Source organism: Aphelocoma coerulescens, unplaced genomic scaffold (genome assembly GCF_041296385.1).
Source record: "Aphelocoma coerulescens isolate FSJ_1873_10779 unplaced genomic scaffold, UR_Acoe_1.0 HiC_scaffold_77, whole genome shotgun sequence".
In the NCBI taxonomy this organism is placed as follows: Eukaryota; Metazoa; Chordata; class Aves; order Passeriformes; family Corvidae; genus Aphelocoma; species Aphelocoma coerulescens.
In genome coordinates, this window is record NW_027184063.1 from 973,091 (window position 1) to 996,761 (window position 23,671).

Sequence of the window (23,671 nt, forward strand, 5' to 3'; positions counted from 1 at the left end):
ACTCCCTGTCTCACCCAGTATATCCCATTCACTCTCAGCATGCTCCCAGTCCTTCCCACTTCTTCCCAGTTGCTTTCAGCATGATTCCAGTTGCTCACAGCCATTCCCAGTCAATCCCAGGATGATTCCAGACACCCTCAGTATGATCCCAGTCTCACCCAGCTGCTCCCACCGTGATTCCAGTATGATCCCACTTGCCTCCAGCATAGTTCCAGTCGTTCCTGGTTCTTCCCAGTATGATCCCCGTTGCCCCTAGAATAGTCCCAGTCACGCCCAGTTGCCCCCAGCATAGATCCAGTTGCTCCCAGGTGCCTCCAGCGTGGTCCCAGTTGTCCCCAGCATGGTCCCAGCTGTTCCCATTGTGATTCCAGTAAGCCCCAGTATGGTTACAGACACTCCCAGTATATCCCAGTTGGCCTCAGCATGCTTGTAGTCATTCCCCGGCACTCCCAGTTGCCCCAGTGAGGTTCTAGTTCCCTCCGAATGATCCCAGTCTTTCCCAGTTAACCCCAGTTGCTTCCACCATGATCCCAGTTTCTGGCAGTTACCCAAAGTGTTGTCCCAGTTGCTCCCAGTATGATTCCAGCTGATCCCAGCTGCTCCCAATGTGTCCACATTTTCCTCCCAACATGGGCCTAGTAGCTCCCAGTAAGCCCCAGTCCGGATCTGTTCACACCTGCTGTAATCCCAGTGGCTCCCTGCATGATCCCAGTAGGAACCGTAGCCACTGCCAGTCTGGTTCCAGTCACTCCCAGTATGATCCCAGTTACCCCAAACGTGATCCCAACTGCTCCCTCTCAATGCCAGTATGATCCCAGACACTTCCCGCCACTTCAATTATGATCCCAGTTGCACCCAGTCACCTCCAGTATGACTCCCAGATACTCCCAGTATTATTTCAGTCATGCCCAGAGAGACTCCCTGTCATTCCCAGTGTGGGCCCAGTTGGTCCCAGTATGAATCCAGTCACTCCCAGTTACTCCAAATACGATCCCATTTGCTCCCAGCATGGTCTCTGTTGCTCCCAGTCACCTCCAGTATGGTTCCAGTCATGGCCAGCACCTTTCCAGTTACTCCCAGTCTGATTGCAGTATGATTGCAGTCACTCACAGATACCCCCAGTACTATTCCAGTCACTGCCAGAATGATCCCAGCCAGTTCCAGTAGGATCCCAGTATGACTGTGGCATGGGCACAGCTGCTCTCATGATCTTCCAGTGTGGTTCCTGTTGAACCCAGTTGCCCCTAGTATAGTCCCAGTCACTCCCCATATGATCCCAGTCCCTCCCAGCATGGTCCCAGTTGTGCCCAGTTGCCCCCAGTTCAGACCCAGTCACTCCCACGTGCTCCCAGTAGCCCCCAGCATGGTCCTATGGTCCCAGCATGGTTGTTTCCCATTGTGATTCCAGTAAATCCTAGGATGGTTACAGACACTCCCAGTACATACCAGTTGGCCTCAGCATGCTTGTAGTCATTCCCAGTCCCACCCAGTTGCCCCAGTAAGGTTCCAGTTACCCCAGTACAAAGCAGTCACTGCCAGTGATGCCACTCCTGGGATCCCCCAGCCCTCTCTGTGTCCCCCCTCCCGGCTCTCCAGGCTCCAAGAGGAACCCCAAGGGCTGCAAGTCCCCACCCAGGGTCCCCAGCAAGGCCCAGTTTGGATGTGCAGCCCCCAATGTTCCCAGTTTCCCTCTCCTTTCCCCGGGCCGGGTTCCCCCGCCCCCAGCGGGTGGGAGCAGCCGAGAGCCCTGCGCTGCCCATCCCGACCTGTCCCGGCTCCATCCCTGGTGTTCCCGTGTGCTGCAAGGGGCTCGGGAACGGGGACCCAGGGTGTCGCTGGTCCTGGGGAGAGGAGGAGGAGGGATGGGTGAGGAGGAGTGGGAGGAGGAGGAAGAGGAGGGACAAGAGAGGATCAAGAAAAGGAGAAGGAAGCACAAGGCTGAGAACTCCCTGAATTCGCAGCCCCTCACCCGTGGGAGCATCACTCCCCCATCCCGCAGGTGCCCCGGGAGGGGGAGCTCAGCCCAAATATCCTGGTGGGTCCCTGGATTGGGTTTTTTGGGGGGGATGTTTGGAGTATGAAGAACTCCAAAGCTGAGAAGAAAATGCCCCTTGCAAGGACATTGGGGGGTCCCCAGGAGGTGTTTTTGAGGGGTCCTGGTGGTGGTGCCAGCAGAGCCCTGGCAGCGGGCAGAGCCCAAGGGGGCAACCTTGGGACTCTCAGAATGGGGAGAGCAGAGAGGGGCAGTACCGGGACCAGGGGAGCCCCGGCAGTCTGGAGGAGCAGACCCCTGTGACCCCCAGGACCCCAAAGTAGGGAGCCCAGAGAGGGGGGAGCGCCGCAATTCATGGGACCCTTGACAGCCTGGAGAGGGGAGGGGGGACTCCTTGAACCCCCTGCACCCCGAAGCAGAGAATAAGGGGAGAAGGACCCCTTGGACCCCATAACCCCCAGCATCCCTATGTGGGGAGACCAAAGATGGGAGCTTTTTGGATTCCTGGGCTTCCAGCAGCCTGGGGAGGGTAGAGACCAAGTAGATGGGGGACTCCCAATACAAGTGTGACCCCCAGCAGCTGGGACAGGGGGGAACCCCCCAACATCAGAGCAGGGGGACTAGAGAAGGGGAACTCCTGTGAGGCTTTTTCAGGGCTGAATCTTGGTGTTTGGGAGGTTTTTCTGGACCCCAGATGCCCGGTGACTTGTAGAGATGGACTTGAGCAGGGGGACATTCAAACTTAACATGCTCACCCCTTCTTTTTCCCCAAACCACGATTTCCCATTCCCAAACCTTTGCCAAATGGAGCAGGAAGCTGTGAGGAAGAGGAAGGTGGCCCAGAACACCCAGGCAGGTGAGGAGGAAGTCCCTGCCCCTTTCCCCCTCTCTCCTGCTCCATCTCCCAGCCCAGCATCGCCCCCGGCTGCAGGACAGCCCCGCTGCCGACGCCGTCCTGCCGGGGACGGACTGGGGGGATCTCCTTCCCCTTCCCTGTGGCACAGAGGCAAATCCTAACCTCTCCTTGTCCTTCCTCCTCCAGATGAGGAGCTGAGGATGGAGCCCAGGGAGGACAAATCCCCGTGGCACAACCTGGTGGAAGACGCTGTTTTGAGCGGCTCCATGGCGCAGGAATCCAACAGGGAGGAAAAGACCTGGAGATCCAGCAGGAGGAGAGGCTGCAAACGCAGCCCAGGGAGCTGTGAGGAGGAAAGAGCCACCCTGTGCCAGAAAGGCGGCCGGAGATCCAGCCAGAGCTCAGACCTGGTGGTCCATGAGCTGCTTCAAACCAGGAAGAAGCCCTACAAGTGCTTGGAATGTGGGAAGAGCTTCAGAGACAGCTCCCACCTGATTCGCCACCAGATGATCCACACTGGGGAACGGCCCTACGAGTGTGGGGAATGTGGGAAGAGCTTCAGAGAAAGCTCTGAGCTGATCCGCCACCAGATGATCCACACTGGGGAACGGCCCTACGAGTGTGGGGAATGTTGGAAGAAGTTCAGAGACAGCTCCACCCTGATCCGCCACCAGATGATCCACACTGGGGAACGGCCCTATGAGTGTGGGGAATGTGGGCAGAGCTTCAGACAGAGATCCACCCTGATCTGCCACCAGATGATCCACACTGGGAAACGGCCCTATGAGTGTGGGGAATGTGGGAAGAGCTTCAGAGACAGCTCTGAACTGCTCCGCCACCGGATGATCCACACTGGGGAACGGCCCTACGAGTGTGGGGAATGTGGGCAGAGCTTCAGACAGAGATCCACCCTGATCCGCCACCAGATGATCCACACTGGGGAGAGGCCCTATGAGTGCCAGGAATGTGGGAAGAGCTTAAGGTATAGCTCTGACCTGCTTCGCCACCAGATGATCCACACTGGGGAACGGCCCTATGAGTGTGGGGAATGTGGGCAGAGCTTCAGACAGAGATCCACCCTGATCCGCCACCAGATGATCCACACTGGGGAGAGGCCCTATGAATGTGGGGAATGTGGGAAGAGCTTCAGAGAGAGCTCTAGCCTGATCATCCACCAGAGGAGCCACACTGGGGAGAGGCCCTATGAGTGCCTGGAATGTGGGAAGAACTTCAGCCACAGATCCAACCTGATTGTCCACCAGAGGCTCCACACTGGGGAGAGGCCCTATGAGTGTGGGGAATGTGGGAAGAGCTTCAGACAGAGCTCTGAGCTGATCATCCACCAGAGGAGCCACACCGGAGAGAGGCCCTACGAGTGTCCCGAGTGTGGCAAGAGCTTCACCCAGAGCTCAGCCTTGACCAGACACCAACAGAGGCACCGGTAAGTGAAGCCCTGCAAGTGCCCCGACTGCGGGAAGAGCTTTGTCCGCTGCTCCAGCTTCATCCCCTATGGAAGGTCGGACATTCCCTGTATCCTTGTTGGGAAGACACCTGGCTGGTTGTCTCCATATCCTTCTGGATCCCCATAGGCACCAGGGATGATGATGTTTGGGAGGATTTGGGGGTTCTGAGGGGAGATGGAAGAGTTTTCTCCATTACTTTGCACTCCAGAAGATGAGAGGCCTTGATCTGTCACCTCAAAACCACTGGATCCCAGTGAAAAATGCACAGCTCCCACTCCAAATGTCTCAGTCACATTCCAAAAGTACTTGACCCTACAGCCCCCTCAAAATCTTCAGGAGGGGCTGGATGGGCATTCAGAGGATCTGGATGGAGTGGGAGGTACATGGTGGGGGGGGGCAGGGGTTTGGAATGAAGAGCTGAATGCTGGGGATGATGAGACCGGGGGGAATCTCCTTTCTGGGTATCCCCCACATCTGAGGGCATTTGGGTTATCCCCAGTTCCTGAGGGGTTTTTTGGGTACCTCCCAATCCTGAGGAGGGGATACAGGGAGACAGGGGAGGACACGTGGCTCCGGCACTTGGAGTGGACACCACAGGGAGGGACACAGGGAGCTCATTTTGGGGAAGATCCTGCTGCTTTCTGCCAATTTTGGGGGCTAGAAGTGGCTTTTGGAGTTTTCCCACTAATTCAGGAAGCTGAGGTGACATCCCCTCCTCATTTTAATGATGGTGAGGAGACCCCATTTTCAGGAGGATCTTGCTGCTTTCCACCAACCTGGGGCAGGGATATAAATGGCTTGTGGGCCCCGTGCCTCATTTTGGGGGGTTAGGGTGACTCCACGGTTCCACCGGTGTCTGAGGGAGGGCTATAACTCCCAGTTTTGGTGGTTATAAGCAGCTTGTGGGGGTCCCACGTTTGACGGAGGCCCCCAGCCCCCACCCCAAAGCAGCCTTTGGCCAATCAGAGCGTGCGGCGGTGATGACTCAGCAGTTGCCATGGAGATGTGCAGGTGCCAGAGACCACAACACTTTTAAGCCATTCAGAAACTGCACAAAACAATTTTTACTCAGTCAGAGCTTTTCTCACCGATGACTCCTGTACTGGTTTGGCACAGCCTGGTTTTCAGTGGCGAGGGGGCCACAGAGGTGGCTGCTGTGAGATGCTGCTGGAAGCTTCCACCATGTGCAGCAGTGCCAATCCCTTCTGGCTCTGAAGATGGACATGCTGCTGGCCAAAACTGGGCCAATGAGAGAGGCTGGTAATGCCTCTGGGATAACAGATTTAAGAAGAAAATCAAAACAAAGTCACAGTTTTTCTTCTGGTCAGAGAAGAGGAGGAGGTAAGAAAGTGTGAAGGAAACAACATGGAGACACCAAGGTCAGTGGAGAAGGTGGGGGACGAGGTGTTCCAGGCTGCAGAGCTGAGATTCCTCTGCAAGCCGTGGTAAAGAGCATGGTGAAGGAGTCCCTGGGGATCCACAGGGGATGCAGAGATCCACCCACAGTCCCCGGGAATCCACGGGGGATGCAGAGATCCACCCGCAGCCCGGAGGGGAGGTGATCACACCGGAGCGGGTAGATGCCTGGAGGAGGCTGTGATCCAGTGAAAGACCCAGTGGAGAGAGGGGGTGTCACGTTCCACTGTGGGGAGCTGCGAGGTGTTCTTTTAAAAATGGATGGTCAGGAACGGAATTAAGCCAAACGAGGCAAATATTGTCCCTGAGAACCGTTTATAGACAACAAAAGGAGAAGGAAAAGGAGCTGCCCGAGCAGAAGACAGCTAGAGGAGACAGAACAGAAGAAAGGAAAATGGGAAAAGACTGGGGGAGAGGGGAGAGAGGGGACAGAGAGAAAAAGAGGGCGGGTACCAGCAGCAAGTCACGGCAGTGCTGTCGGCGCCCAGGTGGGGGGCTGTGCATGCTGCTGCCTGTGGCTGAGCCGGGCCCGACTGAGCCCGCGCAGCTCCCGGGCGCTTAAACGGGAGGACCAGGAGCCTGGACGGGGTCGCAGTGAGCGGCTGTATCAGCGCGGCAGGGCAGGCAGTGACGGCTGGATCGGGGCGGCAGGGAAGGATTCAGGCAGCTCAGGCAGGAAGGCAGGGCGAAGCAGTGAGGTGGTGCTCAGGGGCACAGGAAGGCAGGACAGGTGCGAGGGCAGCAGAGCCAGAAGGCAGGCTGGGGCCAGGATTTTATAAACAGTGAAGGGAGATGTTGGTTTTCAATTTGGAGTTACTGATTCAAGGGGTTAAAGAGTTAATCAAGAAGTTTAATACTGTTAAAGTTCTCTGATTTCAGGTTGGAAAATGGCTGGGAGTTGAGAGTGATGGTTAGAGTTAGATTGTATGTTAGGATGCTTTAGTGTTCAGGATGTTTTTACAGTTGAATTGTCAATGATTAATATAAAACAAAATGGCTGATGGGAATAACTTTCCAGAATCTTCTTGGGGGTGGGGAATGTGCAAGTGCCAGTCAAAACCACCAGAATGTGTCACTCAGGCTGGGGCCCCTCCTTTAGGCAGCAACTGGGCATGCTCCAGAGGGATGAGCTGGCCCCTATGGGCAGGCATGAGGGAGGGACCAAACCAACCCGGCCCCTGACTGGACAAATGTGTCCAGATACCCTGATTGACACTGGGAGGGGAGAACAGGCCTTGCAGAAGCCCCGAGGGTTGTGCCCTTGGCTAACCCTCGTAGCCAAGTGCCCAGCACTGCTGTCCTTTGTTTTGTAGGCAGGCAGCTTGCCGCTTGGGGTCTGTAGTTGTCAATTATTAAATTTTTGTTGATAAAACCCTTTCAACTTTTGAATTGGCTCGTTGTTTTTCACACAGGCAGCAAACAGTAGCGAGGCCTCCCGAGCAAGCAGCAGCGAGCCCTGACACAGTTGGGTTTTATACTCCCCCGGCCCCTCCCAAAGGCTGCCTGAGGACAGGGAACCATTGGCCCAGTCCAGCTTTCCTGGGCCGCCCATTGGTGGAGACCTCTCCGCGACCTGACTGGAGAAGCCCCTTCACAGTGTCTCCTACTGCCTTCCTCATGTGGGGTGTTGCCAGGCCAAGGCTCCCCAGAGATGAGGCTTCCCCCGCTCGTGGCCACCTCCTGCAAGTGGCAGGTGTACACTCCCTGCCCCCGCGTGCCTCTGAAAACCCTGACAGCCAGAGATGAGGCAAACTAAAATGGCTGAACTCAAACTGAATTGGATTCTCACAAAGAGCCCTGCTCCCAGGCTGGATCAGCCTGGCCTTGGAGGACTGCACCCTGGAACCTTACTGGAGCTTACTGGTGGCTGTGACTGGGAATGACTATGAGCAAGATGAGGGCAACTGGGCTATACTGGGAGTGTCTCTAACCACACTGAGGGTGACTGGGACCACACTGAGAGCAACTGGGAGTGACTAGGTCTACACTGGGGGCAACTGGGATTGAGTGGGACCATGCTGGGGGAGACTGGGATCCTACCGGACACATACAGGTATCATACATGGAATGATTGACTCTGTTCTAGGGGCAACTGAGAGCCACTGGGATCAGACTGGGAGGAACTGGGAGCAACTAGGAAAATGCTGGGGACAACTGGGATCATCATGGCATCAGAGTAGGATCATGCTGGGAGTGATTGGGTCTATGCTAGAGGCAACTGGGAGATACTGGGATCACACTGGGAGGAAATGGGACCATGCTGGGGACAACTGGGATCATACTGGGAGCAGCTGGGTCTACACTGAGGGTGACTGGGGTCATACTGGTATCATACTGAAAGTGACTAGGAGCATCCTGAGGGCAACTGGGATATACAGGGAGTGATTGGAATCATGCTAGAAGCTACTGGGAGATACTGGGAGAGACGGGGAGTGACTGGGACTATGGTGGGAGCAAATGGCATTGTACTGAGGGTGACTGGGTTCATACTGGAATCATACTGGAATCATACTGGAATCATACTGGGGAGGACTGGAGCCACAGTGGGAATGACTGGGATCATACTGGGGGAAACTGGAACTGTACTGGGAGTGCCTGGAACTATACTAAGGGTGAAGGGGAACACCTGGAACCATGCAGGGATCATAGTGGGAGTGACCAGGGTCATACTGGGATCATACTGAATGTAACTGAAAATGACTGGGATCATACTGGGGGAAACTGGAACTGTACTGGGAGTGCCTGGAACTATACTAAGGGTGAAGGGGAACACCTGAGACCATGCAGGGATCATAGTGGGAGTGACCAGGGTCATACTGGGATCGTACTGAGTGTAACTGAAAGTGACTGGGATCATATTGGGGTGACTGGGAGCCACAGTATGGGGAATTATAAAGGAGAATTAGGTTGTGAGCTTTAAAACCTGCCTGCAAAGGCACATGGCAGAACAAAGGAGCACAAGGCAGCCCAGAGAGGCTTGTCGCCACTGGGCCCTGGGGGGAGGAGGTGTCACAGGGCAGACCCCTACAAAGTGTGTTGCTGATGTGGCAACACGAGATAGGTCACATCATATAAGGAACTACTGTGCCTTAGAAAAGTGTATAAAACCAACTCACTCCTTTGAGTAAACCATTCAGATTCCCTGCCGGTCTGGGTCCGAGATTCAATCGCCGACAAATGGTGTCCCCGTGTGAGAATTTATTATACGCCTATCTGCGCGTCTGTCAGTGAGCCCCGTGGGACTTGGAGTGCCGCTGAGAGAAGTGGGAAAGCTGGCCAGCGATAATCCCTACAAATTGTAGCTGAGCCATGGGGGACATAGGGGATGGAGTATCCCAAGAACAGAACATCCCAGAGACGTTAAAACAGATTATAAAGAAACATGGCAGGAAAGTTGAGTCTACATATTTGAACAGACCCTTGTTTTCGGTAAAAGACTGTGATTCAACTTTAGATAGGACCAATATTTTTAATCCTCAGACATGGGACGCTTTAGAGGATGTGTTGTGGGATGATTTACACGCGGCAGCGCAGTGCTAACAAAGCTTTTGTATCCATGGAGGACAGTGTGTAAGGCGCTCGTGGCACCCGGAGACCGGACAATAAAAGCCACTTGTGCCACCGCAGTAACTGTGCCAAGCCCTTCTGCACTGCCAGCAAGCGACCATAAGCCTGTTGGTGCTGTGGGAGGAGAACCAGAAGATGGCCCTTTGTCCCTCGACCTGTTTGACCCTGGAGGGAAACCGGATGGTACCGTAAAGCTCACGCTGCCCTGCGCCACGCGGCATCAGCTGGAGCTGGGTTGTGGCAAGTGGCTGGAGCTGGGAGGTGCCATCCTGGTAGCGTGTTCCCTCTCTGTTTGCCTTCTGTGAGAGTAGAGGTGATGCCTTTTCCTGGTCTTAAAATCAAGAGTCAAACACGGTTAGAAGGGGAAAAGGGATTTTACCTTGATATTTATTTTAAGGATCCTTAGGTGCACACCTCCAGGTCAGATGCACTGAAATGCACTCCACAATGCACCCCCAAAAGACCTGGTATAACATTATAGGTTTTATTAATTAGCATATCTATCAAAAATTCCCCAATGAGAGGCTTGAATGAGCCCCCCTCCCCAAGCAGCCTTCTCCTGGATGGTTCTGTCAGTTTACAGAATGTGTTCTGGAGAGGACCTTGGGGTCTGGGGCACACTTGATCCCTAGCCACAAAGCTTCTAAAATGTTTAGTCTCTCAGCTTGACAAGTCCAAGAATGGAGGCAAAAAGCACTAAGAATACAGCAGTTGTAAAAAGGGTATTAATGGGTATAAAAGAAAAGGCAAAAAATCTTCATGGCATCATTTCTCCCCTAACTAAAAAAACCCTACCTTGTCTAGTCTCTACTCTATTCTTTACTTGCAGAACCGGTTTACACAGCCAGCTGCTCCACAGGCTATTACACAGATAATAACTACAATTACAGCTATGATGAATATTTCTTTTACCCAGGCCCAGTTTGGTAACCATGAGGTGAGAATATCAAAAATATGATCAAAATTTAAGGTGTTATTTCTAGAAGCTACTCCATGTAGAATTTGAGTTCTGTTCTGAATTTCATCTAAATCTTTCTTAATTCTCTCACTTTGGTCCACATCTGAACCTTGGACACATTTTGGACTACAGTCTTATGCAAAACGGGGTGAACCCTAAACCATGGTTACCAGTTGGGCAAATAGCAAACATGTAAAAAACAGTTTAAACTGCATCTTTCTGATTTGTATCAGTCTCTGCCTTCTTGGTAGTTTTGGGATCAGAAGCTTTCTTCACCCTCGAATAGTGAATCCACGGTCCCTTGCCAGCAACCTTGACCGCAGTAGAAGTGGTCAGCAAAACTTGGAATGGTCCCTTCCACTTGGCTTGCAAGGGGTCGCTGTCCCACCACTTGATGTAGACCCAGTCTCCAGGCTGGAACGGATGAGCAGGTGTGTCCAATCCTGTTGGTTTGGATAACACAACAAATCTCTGGGCTTCTGCAAAGTGGAACTCAGAGCCATTAAATACTTTTGCAAATCATTTTTACCTCTCATATGAATTTCCCCTGGGGATACGTGGAACCTGGTATGGCCTGCCATATAATATTTCATAGGGACTGATGTTGTCCCTTCGCCTTGGCTGTATGCGGACCCTCAGCAAGGCTATAGGCAGGGCTTGAACCCACGTCATGGATGTCTCTTGACAAATCTTGCAAATCTGAGTTTTGAGGATCCTGTTCATGCGTTCAACTTTGCCACTTGCCTGGGGCTTGTATGGTGTGTGCAGGTCCCAGGTAAGTCTCAAAATCTTGCTAACTTCTCTAACCACCATTGCAACAAAATGTGGTCCCCTATCTGATGACATTCCCAAAGAAACCCCAAATCTTGGTATTATATGATTGAACAAAGCTTTCACTACTGCTTTTGCTGTGTTGGTGCGACACCCACTGAAGGTGTCAACCAGTACCAGTATATACTTGCATCCCTCTTTGCATGGCATCTCAGCAAAATCTATTTGCCAATAACCTCCCGGGAGATCTCCTGTTTTTGTCACTCTTAACACAACTCTCTTGCTTGGGTTTTTACAGCAGGTTTCACGCTTGTTACAGATTGTACAATATCAGTCATCCCTCTCCCTATCACTACTTTCCTCAAATGTTTTAAAAGATTTTCTGTTCCCCAGTGGGTACTTTCCTGCTCTCGTTGGGCTATTTCCTGAAGGATCAGGGATGGAACTACAATTTGTCCTACCAGGGTAACAGCCTACCCACTTTCTTTGATTTCAGCTTAAGGCTGAAATTAATTAATTTGTGATCCCTCTGATCGTATTTTGGGGTAAATGATGACAAATCTATCTCTTCCTGTGGTACTATTGCAAAAATGCCTTTTTCTGCAATCCCCCTTGCTGTTTCATCAGCAAAACGATTTCTCAGTTCAGGAGCTGTTTTCCCTTTTTGATGACCCTTGCAATGCATGATAGCCACTTCCGTAGGCTTCCAAATACTCTGTAAAAGTGCAAGAATTTGTTTAGCATGCTTAACTTCATTACCTTGAGCAGTCAGCAGGCCACGTTCCTTCCAAATAGCTCTGTGGGCATGAACAACACTGAAGGCATATTTGGAATCAGTCCATATGTTTACCTTCCTCCCCTCACTCAGTTCCAGAGCTCTCATTAGTGCAATGAGTTCAGCTTTCTGTGATAATACATCTGGGTCAAGGCTTTTGCCTCAATGATTTTATCTGAGGTCGTTACGGCATAACCAGTCATCCTCCTACTGTTTTTCTTGAAGCTGCTCCCATGAGTGTCCAATTCCCAGTTGGATCCTTCAAAGGAACATCTTTCAGGTCTGGTCTGCTGGAAAAGGTTTCCTCTATTGTCTGCAAACAATTATGCTCAGGCACACTGTCAAGTAACGTGGATGATAAAAACATTGCAGGGTTTACCACAGAAGTTGTCTTTAGAGTAACATCATCCTGTTCTAATAACACAGAATGGTAATTGAGCATTCTGCTAGGGGAGACCCAGTGTCCTCCTTTTGCTCCAGCACATTTATCACTGCATGGGGTACATATACGACAATGTGCTGCCCAAGGGTGAATTTACAGGCCTCCTGTATCAGAAGGACTGTTGCTGCCACAGCTTTCAAGCATCCTGACCAACCCTGGTGTCACAACGGAGGGAAGACTTGGACGCTCAATATGAGTGATCAGCAAGTTTCCGTTTATTGATCAGTCGTGGATTACAGATATAGTGTGACTAATGAGGCTTATGCATATTCCAAAAGGCGCAAGCTGAGTGGTTGATGGCACTGCTACCAACCCCTCCCTCTAGTTCTTCCTTTGTGGTCAGCAAGTTCCTCTTTTCCTCTCTTTCCCATGCCCTGACCACAAGCTTTTTATTGTTAATTGTACTGCTCATCAAGGCTAGCATGTCCCTGCTGTATCGGTATAAGGCCTTGATTAGCTGCAAAGGGTCTATTCATCCTTTGTCACGTAGCTCAGCTATTATACAAGATGAGTACGATATTCTGCTAAATCATGCTCTGTAAGCTGCAAAGGGTCTACGTGTCCTCGGTCACGTAGCCATTCCTTCACACCCTGGGCTACATTGTCTAGTTGTTTTGAAAAATAGGCCACAGCTCTTCGCTGGTCTCCAAGGTGCTGTGCCAGTACCCCCAGAGCAACATTCAGTTGCTCATGCGTAAAGAGTCCAAAAGGTTTAGTCAAGTCTGGCAGCCCCAGAGCTGGGGCTGATATCAAGCAATGTTTCAGCTGTTTAAATGCAGCCCTGGCATTCTCTGTCCACGTGATTGTCCCTTTTTTAGCTGCTCTAAGGACCTCATATATACTGTAGTTTGATATCCATAGGCGACACCAACCTACCATTCCCAGGAAAGCCTGCATCTCCTTTACGGTATGGGACTCTGAAAGTCAACAGATGGCTTCCCTTCCATTCTCTGCTGAGTTATCAATGTCCATGGAAAATTTCCAGGCCCAGGTATACTACTGTTTCCTTGGCAACCTGTGCCTTCTCTTTTGAGACCTGATACCCACTTTGGCCTAAAAGGTTCAACAGACTTACATTGAGCTCAATATAGTCATCTTGTGTCTTGGCCACTATCAAAATGTCATCAACATACTGGAGAACCGCTCCTCCTGGTTTTTGTTTCCTCCAGTCCTCAAGCTCCTTTGCTAGCTGGTTTCCGAATATGGTCGGGCTGTTCTTGAATCCTTGTGGTAAAACTGTCATGGTGAGCTGGGTCTTTCTCCCTGTTTCAGGATTGTCCCACTCAAAAGCAAAGAGTTCTTGGCTATTCTTATGCACAGGAATGCAGAAAAAGGCATTATTGAGATCTAAAACAGTGAACCACCCTAATTCATTGGTTAGTGTTGTCAAAAGTGTGTAAGGATTTGCTACCACTGGGTGTATGTCCTCTGTTATCTTGTTGATTTCCCTCAAATCCTGTACCAACCTGTAGCTTTTACCATCAGCTTTCTTTACTGGCAAAATTGGTGTGTTGTACCTGGATTTACATTCCACTAACAACCTAAATTTGAGAAACTTTTCAATCACAGGTACTAATCCCTTGCGAGCTTCTAATTTCAGAGGATACTGTTTCTGCTTTACTGGTGTAGCCCCTGCTTTGAGTGTGATACTCACAGGTTCAGCATTTTTGCATCTCCCAGGAGAATCATTGGCCCACACTGTTTGAATGACAGCTTCTTCAACTTCTTTGGGAATTTTTCCATGGCATTCCTGTACAAGTATAGCAGCTGCTTCAATAATTTTAGATTCTGGGACTATAACTTTCACTCCCCCCTCCTTGGAAAACTTAATTTCTGCTTCCAGTTTTTCCAATAAATCTCTGCCTAACAATGGCATTGGGGAATTTGGCATATACAGGAACTGGTTAGTGACCCAGTGTTTTCCCAATTTAAATTTTAAAGGTTGGAGAAAAGGCCTTGTTTCACTTTCCCCTGTAGCTCCGATCGCATCCACCGTGTCTTGACTCAGTTTACCTTTTAAAGTGTTTAACATAGAATACGTTGCTCTTGTATCAACCAGAAATTCAACATGATGATTCCCCAGCTTAGCTACAACCGAAGGCTCTGCTGGGGTAGTTACCTTCGGTCCCCGTCAGTCCATATTTACAGTTAGTTCTGGAACTGGGGGCTTCTTTCCTGCTCATGATGGCCATTAATTTTTCCAGTGCCCCCGCTTTTTGCAAATTGCGCATTGGTCCTCAGCTAGGGGAAAAGAGGGACCCCGTTTTGATGTGTCAGATGACTTTCCCTTATCATACTTCTTGTGGTGGGGTTTATTATGTTTATCTTTGTCTGCTAAGTCTCTGTTCTGCTATACCTTCCAGGCTACATTCAACAATTTACTTATATCTGGTCGCCCATCTATCTTTTGCAGCTTTGTCTTTATGTCATTAGCAGATTGACCTATAAACAGGTAGGCCAGGTGGATCTGCTGCTCAGGTGAGTCAGGGTCTAAGGTAGTATATTTTTGTGCAGCCTCTTTAAGCCTATTTAGAAACTCTGTGGGGGTCTCATTTGGATTTTTTTTGATCTCATATAACCTAGCCCAATTCACTGCTTTAGGAACGGCACATTTTAACCCAACAACCACCCATTTCTGGTACCGCTTCAGCTTTTCTATCTGTTCTGGGACACTGGGATCCTAGCTAGGGTTTGCTAGGGGATAGATGTTATTAACTGACCCTTGGAGACTCCCAGTTGCAATTTGAGTTTCTATAGCAGATATAGCAGCTTTGTTGACCATTTCTCTCTCTGTTTTATCCAGTAATTCATCTAGCATAACATTTAGATCACCCCAATCTGGGTTTTGGGATTTTATGGCCATTTCTACATGCATAGCTACTCTCTCTGGGTTGTCCCTGTACTTCCCAATTGAGTTTTTCCACTGCTGTAATCCTCTGAGGGAAAATGGTGTCTTTATATAAATCACTCCTTGATTTCCCACAGCCTGTTGTTGTGAACGAGGCTGAGACTTTTGAAAGGAAGAGTCAACTCATTTATTTATTAACTGCTGAGAGAGGGAACCCAGGGTAAGCCCAGGCTCTGCGTGACAAGCCAGAATAAAACAATACACCAGCAAGACAGTGAGACCCACTGGGTGCTTCCTTGAACCCCAAGTTCCGCAGGAGGACTCCCCCCTCCCCCCCGGATGCAGGTTGCTTTTAAAGTCTTTGGTGCCACCGGACTGGTGCATTTCTCAATCCTCGTGCTGATTGGTCCCTTTCCTGTTCGCTGGTTGGTCTATACCTCCGTGCATTCCTCACCAATCATTTTCAAACAAGTCCACATCATTGGTTGGCTCATTCGCCAATCACAGTCTAGGGCATCGTCCTCATCCCTTGTACCCTACAAAGCAATGTACTACAAAGTTCCTTCTATTAAACCCATTGGGTCCTTGTTATATCCCCATCCAGGGTTACATTCCAGCATTACACCCGTACAGTCTCGCAACTTCCCTTCAATTAACATGTCCATCTATTCCACCCTCAACTCCCCTCTTTTATATCTCATTTAAACAGTAATAACCAACACCCTGAAACCAATTCATTTATTACACTGTCTCAGAGGTACTTCTAATACAGATCTTTCCTTCCCCCCTTTATCTGCTTTTGACTTTGTGTGTTTAGCGATGGGACTGACTGCTTTCATGGCTCCTTGGGCTATCTTCCCCTTTTTTCTACTACCCTCCCGACGGGAACCATCCGTATCAGAATCATCCCATTCACTTTCAATTGAAACTGCTTCATTGGTATTAAAGATTGTCTCAGCCGAATGTTGATCAGGGACTGCCTTGCTTTTCACGGCAGTGAAGGGGCAGGGAGGCAGGGGCTGCAAGCAGCTTCTCCCATCCCTAGCTCTGCAAGAGGTGCCTGGGTCAGGGCCATTTTGTCTGCCCTCAGCTTTAACATTGGCCACACCGCGGGGTGGGGAGAGCGAGCAGCTCCTCCTGTCTCTGGCTTGGAAACTTGCAATTTGCTGCACTAGCAAAGGTACTCAGAACCGCCTGTGCCCATTTCTGCCTTCACTTCCATGTCCAGGGAACTCGGGGAAAGGTGGCCCACCCGCCGCCTTCCCCTCCCCGTCCCCGTCTCTGCCTCTGGAAAAGTCAGGGGGCAGTGGCCAGTCCGCACCTTCTCTGCCTCTGGGGCGGTCAGGGGGTGGTGGCATGCCTGCATCTCTCCCGCCTCTGTGCCTGCTCTCCGCCCCTGACAAGACTGGAGGTGGGGAGGCCCCACGCTGCTACACTGGCTTGGAGCTGGCTGCTCGTTCTCTTCCCTGCCCCTGCTCAGACAGCAGCGGAGGCAGCGGTGGCAGCAGAGCCACCGCCCCCGCACTCCCCGCCCCCACTTGTGCAGGCTGCCCCATTCCTTTGTCTCCCACCCCCACCTGTGCGGGCTGCCCCCGCTGCTCCCCCACCCCCTGCTCCGTTCCTCTGTCCCCCAGCCCCACCAGTGCAGGCTGCTGGTGGTTTAAAAGGGGGGGGGAGACCCCCCCCCATCGCGCAGAGCTGGGGCCACCATATCTAGAACTGTCATATTGATTATTCTGTCCATATTAGTATACGAGCTAGCTTGCGGCGGCTTCTTCTTTCCCTTTCTCCTTCTCAAAGTCATTTCCATATTACTTTTGTCTACTACTATGCTTCTTCCCTGTTCAGATACATAGTAAAAAGTTCTGTATATCTTAGTTCATCAAACCTACGTAATGATCTCAGTTCTACTATCAGGTCAGTAATGATGTTACTTTCCAAACTCCCATAGCGAGGCCAATTTCTTTGACTTAATTTTAAAGTGGGTGAAACTCGTGTGGACAGTCTGATCAATTCTCGGGTGTCCAAAGTAGTTTTTTGCCCTGTCAGCCATTTCCAGTGTTTTATTATGAACTCTAACGGGCTGTTAAGAGGGATTTTTAAATTTTCATTTGAAAAAACATCACCCATGTTTGCTCACAGACAGAAAAACTCTGCTAGAGGGAAGCTTTTAACTCTGGAATTCAGCCTGCAATCTGACCTCGGAATTCTGACTTCCTAGGCAGTTTATCTAGCTTACTACACAAACTACAGCACTTTAAAATACAAAAGCAACTAGTTTTAGCAAACAGTAAATGTGCGCACGAAAATCTGGTCTTAACAGGATTCGAACCCACAGCCTCCCGACGTCCCAACCAACCAACCAACCAACCAACCAACCAACCAACCTCTGAGCCTCTCCTGCGGTTGTGTAGGGTACAGCCTCTGGGCTCTTGTGGACTCCACGGAGGGCATCCCCTCCTTCACACAGTTTGCAGGGGAAAGGTTTAACCTTTCACCTTTCGTGGGCTTCTCTGCCCCCAACCTTTCCAACTGCCATGGAGATCTCTTTCCTTAGTGCTAGCACAATATTGGTAATATCGTTCCCCTTTTCACTCACCTCCCTTTCCATGCTTCTGCCTTTGTGTGCTGGGTCTTAAAGTCCGGGTCACAGTCCTGAATCATTGCTCTGGCCCCTCTGTAATTTGCCAGAAAAGAGAGGGGCAAAGCAGGATGTGTTCTAACCCAAGGCTGCGAGTTTCAAGGTCTTTAGGGTCCCTTCATGGTCGCCAGCAACTGATGCCTTTTCCTGGTCTTAAAATCAAGAGTCAAACACGGTTAGAAGGGGAAAAGGGATTTTACCTTGATATTTATTTTAAGGATCCTTAGGTGCACACCTCCAGGTCAAATGCATCAAAATCCACACTGCAATGCCCCCACCAGAAGATCTGGTATAACATTATAGGTTTTACTAATTCGCGTATCTATCAAAAATTCCCCAATGAGAGGCTTGAATGAGCCCCCCTCCCCAAGGAGCCTTCTTCTGGATGGTTCTATCTTAGTTTACAGAATGTGTAAGGACCTTGGGGTCTGGGGCACACTGATCCCTAACTATGAAACTTCTAAAATGTTTAGTCTCTCAGCTTGACAAACAAGTCCAAGAATGTAGGCAAAAAGCACTAAGAATACAGCAGTTGTAAAAAGGGTGTAACAGTTAGAAAAGGTAAAAAATCTTCATGGCATCACAGCGGTGGTGGCAGATGTGGCAGGGGAGAAAGCAAGCGCGTGACGCCGGGGAGCACACACCGGCGAGCGCATGGCAGCGAGCCACAGTGGCAAGCACATGGCAAAGCCGCGGCCATGCTCAGGGCCACCCTCATGCTGCAGACGGGCGAGATCGGCAGCACTGAAAGCTGGCGGAGCTGGCTCTCTGCATGTGAGAGGTGAAGAGATGGGCTGGTGGACCTCTGCCAGCCACCAGACCTGTGTGGCCGCCCGGGCCCACATGGCCGGCGGGGCACGAGCCGCTACAGCCAAGCCGCTACAGCCGAGCTCCTGTCTCCTGCCCCTTCCTCGGGGCTGGGGGAGCTGCAGCATGCAGCATTTGCACCAGCTTGTGGAGGCATGGCTGCAGGCTAAGCATGTCGTTCCTGCAGCTGAAGCAGGAATTAGGCCTGTTACCTTTTAAAATCACTTAGAGAGTTAATGCTATTATAATTGTAATTTTCCAAGACCTAGATTTAGATGTATTATTCTACTGTTCATAGTAAGAAAACTGCATGTTATGTTAAAAATGTTCATGTTACATATTGTTAGAACAGAAAAAGTGGAATGCAGAGATGGGGTGTGCCCCCCACAAAAGACTAAAAAAGTTTATATGTTCTTAATTTTTCAGTTGCATTCAGAATGATATTAATAACATTTCTAAGCAATTTTATAAGTATTTTAGGGAAACCTTCTCAGTCATGGCTTAAGGCTCTGGCCAAGCCCTAGCCCTGGCTGACTAAGAATTTATACCATCAGACCCAAGTGTTTCTGCCCTAAAAGTGTAATCAAGTCATTTTGACTTGTTGATTTGATTTTACTAAAGCTGGACCCTCTTTCAAAGTAAACTTAGAAGTCTTGCCTAGGAAAGACTTTCTAAGTCTTCACTGTGAAACAGGACCTCCCAGCAGTTGCAGACTCTGAGTGATGGTGAAAGTTTTAGACAACTTTACGTTGTTTCTCAAAGTTATATCTGTTTAATCACTGTCATAATTCTTAATTGTATGAAACAGAAAAGGGGGAATTATGGGGAATTATAAAGGAGAATTAGGTTGTGAGCTGTAAAACCTGCCTGCAGAGGCACATGGCAGGACAAAGGAGCACAAGGCAGCCCAGAGAGGCTTGTCGCCACTGGGCCCTGAGGGGAGGAGGTATCACAGGGCAGACCCCTGTGTGTTGCTGATGTGTGTCATAGGTTAGCAAGCATAGTCCTGGAAGGGATATCCTTGCTAAGGGGTGCTTACAGCTTCCTCTGAGACTTGATAGAACCTATCAGCTGGCCAGTTTGAATATGGACAATTCTTTAAGCCACTTAAAATTGTGATCACCTCTGTGATACACACTTAAGAATAGACAGACTCCCCCCCAGCTCCCTCTCTCGTTTCCAGCGCTGGGACAGGTGGCTGCAGGCCCCGTGTGGGGGCCAGCGGGCCCAGCCAGGCCCTGCTTGGGCCAGGCCGGGCCGGGCCACAGCCATCCTGAATCCATGGGCCTGTTCCAGCCGTGGAATCCCCCCCCCACTGCCTTGCTGTGGGCAGCTGGAGCGGCTTGGCTCTCCCCCCTCTCCACTGCGATAAGAAAAATTCCAGCTGCAAGGCTGAGGTGAGATTAACCCTTTTATTGCTGTGAAGAGCTGAAAACCTGAGGGAAGAGAGAGGAGATGCTTAAAACTGAAAGTCTGTTGTGAAGCTATGATATATCAGAGTATCCTGTTGTAATTTCATGAAGATATGGGGGATGGAGTGTTCAACTCGTAAGCAAAAGCACCTGCGCTGAGATAGGCAGATGCTGACGCAGCTGTAATTTCATGAGAAGTTTGGACAGGGAGAGATGGAAGCGATGAGGACTTTTGCTCCAAACAGGAAAGGAGAAAACCTCAGTTCCTAGAGATGCTCCCAGAGATAGTCCTAACAATGAAGATGAGGAAGACCCTTTGCTCCCAGGGAAGGAGAAGGGCCGCTGGTTTTTGTTTCTGAACGGCTCAACCTTAAAATTGTACCCCAAAAACTTCGAGAGTGGACCCTCGAAGGCAGTTGCGGGAAAAGCTACAAGTCGGGGGATATTGTGGAAGATTGGCTACATGAGAAAGGACACATAAAACCTCTGCAGCTTGCTGAGCTAGATCTTGTCCAACACCGCACGCATCTTGTGTAACAATTGAAATTGCAGAATTCTGCACATTAACTGAGCCACCATTGAGTTCTTATTGCTGAGCTATGTGATTTATTGCAGAGTTAGCAAGGTTAGGCTTTGGCAGCAAAACAATAGATGCTTATGGAAAACAATAGATGCTTGTGGTTAGAAAAGACAAAGAAAAAGGGAACTGCTGACCACAGAAAAGGGGAACTAAGGGTGGGGTTTAGAAATCAGCTAAGACGACGTTAACCACTTAGAATGCGCCTTTAAGAATATGCATGAACCTATTATTGATAGTATATAAGAAGCATTAGTATGATCAATAAACGGAATCCTGCTGATCACTCATATTGAGCGTCTGGGTTTTCCCTCCATCGCGACAGGAGAAGGGACTCACATTGCGAGCAGAGAGACCTCTTCCTAAATGGACTGAACAATATTTGGAAGTGGGCGGCTGTCTTGTGATACTGTTTTCATAGCACGAGCAAGAAGAGACTTCTCTTTCTAAATGGACTGAACAAGGTTATTATGTAAGTGGTAAACAGACTGAACATCTTAAGGGTTGTCTTTTTACATTGTCAGTGGGAGAAGGGAGGAAGGTGGGGGGAGGAGGAGAGCTCTGAAGGTGGTATAATTTTTTTTTTCCCCCTCTTTTAGGTCTATTAATAAACTTCTGTATATCTTTCAAGTTTGGTGCCTGCTTTGCGTTTCTCCTAATTCTTATCTCACAGAAGATAAACAGTAATGAGTATTTTGGATCAAATCACTACATGTAGCAACACAAGATAGGTCACAACATATATGGAAATACTGTGCCTTAGAAAAGTGTATAAAACCAACTCCTTTGAATAAACCATTCAGATTCCCTCCTGGTCTGGGTCCGATTCAATCGCCGACACCACAGGACCCATGCTGGGGGTGACCTGGGCACCCGGGTGGAACTGGGGAAACTGGCCCAGCTGGGGCTCAGGGTTGTTCTCCCCCAGGGCTGCCCCGGGTCCTGCTGCCACCCCCGGCCCCACAGAGCCAAGGGAAATGGGACAACCGAGGGACAGCCTGGGCAAGGGACATGGGACAGCCAAGGGAACATGGAATGGACAAGGGACATGAAATGGCCGAGGGACATGGGACAGCCAGGGAACATGGCCTGGCCCGGGGACACTGTGCTCCAGCACTCTGGGCTGTTGTGCCCGGGGCGTTGCCCTTGGGCTCCCAGGACAGGCAGAGGGGGGAGAATCCCCTCCAGGAGCTGTTGTTGGCTTTAAGCTTTGGTGCTGGACATTCCCACAGAGCCACCTGCAGTGGCTGGAGCCCGGTGCCACCAAAGCTGCTCCGTCAGTGCCCTCCTGCCCCGGGCAGGGCAGAGAACACTGAAGGAAAGGCCCGAGCTTGGCTCAGGGCAGGGAGAGGGCACTTCCCTGGCGCTGCCAGGGGCACCACAGAGCCGGCCTGGGGAAAGGATTGGGATTTATGTCCCAGTGAATTGCAGCAGGGATTTGATTGGACATAAATTCCAGTCATTTCCCCATGGAAATCCCATGGCAGTGGGCTGGGGGGGAGATGCGTCCATGGAATTCTCACCTGACTGGGATGAGAGTGAGATCCATCCATGGAAATTCCATGGGAATTCCTGCATTCCCAAGTCCCCCATTCCTGAATCCCACATTCCCATAGAAATTCCCCCCCACACCCACCTTTGTGCTCCAGAGCATCCCGACCACATCCAATGTGTTTTGGGAGCTCTTCCAAACAGGTGTGTCCCAAGTAATGCTTCATCTGCTCTGCCAGGATCCCTTTGGATTCCCAGCACCTCTGGGGGATCCAGGTGGCACTGTTGGACACTGCAAAGCTCGCGGATCCCAGCTGGAAGGAGATGAAATCCCACCCATCGTAGCTGTGCTGGTGGGATCCATGGACGCCCCGTTGGACAGGAGGTCACAGCTGGAAACCACCTGCACCGTGGGGAGACCTGGGAACGAGGAGAGAACGGACCCATGGAGTCGTGTCCCAGCCCCACGGAGCCCCTTGCAGCTCCCTGGATTCCTATGCCAGGCACACAGATCCCATCCCACTCCCACAGATCCCACCCCTAGAGATCCACCCCATTCCCACAGATCCCAGCCCCCAGCTCCCCCCACTTCCCCCACTCTGGTTGTACCAGCCCCATCTCCAGGTGACTGTCAGCCACGTGCAAGTTCCTCTCCTTGAGCCGGGTCTGGCTATCCCAATATCATGGGTCTGGGTATCCCAGTAACCCGGGTCTGGCTATCCCAGTATCCTGGCTCGGCTCCCGCTCCCATCCCCGTGCCTGCAGCTCCATCCGGCCCCGCTCACTGTGGCAGCACTCAGAGGGGGTCATGTCCACGTTCCCATGATCAGGGACTTAGGGACCCCTGGGCCAGGCCCTGACAGCGCCACTTCCAGGTATTGCAGGGAGGGGAGAACGGGGAGGAAACAGAGATCTGGGAGGGTGTGGGAGTTTGGAGATCCAGGGGGGTCTGCAGGTCAAGGAGAGGAGAGACTTGAAGAGCTGGGAGAGCTGGGAAGGAGGTTCAGGGGCTCAGAGTCAAGGAAAGGGGGTGCAGGGACTGGGAGAGGTGGGATGGGGTGCTCAGGGAATCCTGTGCCCAGGAAAGGGGGTGCCAGGGGCCCTCAGAATGGCGGTTCAGGGGGTTCCCATTCCCGGGAATGGGGGTTCAGGGAGTCCTGTTCCTGGGAATGGCGGTTCAGGGGGGTCCCAGGGGGTGCCGAGGTCCCACTCCCCCCTCAATGCCCCCAGGAGCCCCCAGCCCCAGCGCTGGAGCCATCGCGCTGCTCCGGGCAGATCCCGGTGGCGCAGGCTGGGAGATGCAGCAGTGTCCGAGGAAGGGCAGGGGGAAAGGGGGGATCACTTCCAGCTGTCCCCAGGGAAGGCTCTGTAAATCCCAGGCAATCCCAGTCGCTCCCAGTGTGTCCCCAGCCACCCCCAGTATGGTTACACACACTCCAAGTATATCCCAGTTGCCCTCAGCATGTCCCTAGTTGTTGGGGAAGATGAAACAGGAAAGCCTTATAAATATGATTGCCTAACAAAAGATTTTGGGAATATGAAAACTATAAGCGACATCGAAATGAAGGCCATCTTTGAGATATAAAGTCTTAGTTACTGAACAACTAGAAAACAATGGTATAGCCGGCTGAAGGTAATCCCCTCTTGATTGAAC

At 51.0% G+C, this 23,671-nt stretch overlaps 2 pseudogenes; one reads left to right on the forward strand and one right to left on the reverse strand.

The window, feature by feature from the left end:
• The window catches only part of LOC138102496 (zinc finger protein 850-like), a 176,932-nt pseudogene that overhangs the window by 44,143 nt on the left and 109,118 nt on the right, over window positions 1-23,671 (reverse strand).
• LOC138102516 (zinc finger protein 551-like) lies at window positions 1,963-4,730 on the forward strand (annotated as a pseudogene).